Source organism: Austrofundulus limnaeus, unplaced genomic scaffold, assembly GCF_001266775.1.
Source record: "Austrofundulus limnaeus strain Quisiro unplaced genomic scaffold, Austrofundulus_limnaeus-1.0 Scaffold64, whole genome shotgun sequence".
NCBI lineage: Eukaryota > Metazoa > Chordata > Actinopteri > Cyprinodontiformes > Rivulidae > Austrofundulus > Austrofundulus limnaeus.
In genome coordinates, this window is record NW_013952466.1 from 135,810 (window position 1) to 136,234 (window position 425).

Below are 425 nucleotides of genomic sequence, written 5' to 3' on the forward strand. Positions count from 1 at the left end.
CACACACACACACACACAGCCACGTTAGGTATAGAAAACTAGGACACACCCAAACTGCAAAATAAATAAATAAATAACACAAAGGTGCCAGTCAGTGTATAACACACTAGTCTGGTCTAAAATGTAATAAAAAAACAACAACATACAGACAAGTCATGTGGCAAGTCTAGAGAAGACAACTTTTTTTGCAAGCTGTATAAAAATAAATGTATGTCTACCTTAGTGGGACTTGTAGGATTTGGAGGTGTAAGCAGGTCTCTAGATGATCATCTGTCATTGTGGATTTGTTCTTGGACTTGATTATTTTCATGCGAGAGAAAGCAGACTCCAGAACTCTCCATCCATGTGACTCGTTGCTCTGGATTTGATCCCACTGTCATTTTAAGAGTCAAAACCTAATTTTCAACCCAGAGCAGTCCAGCAGA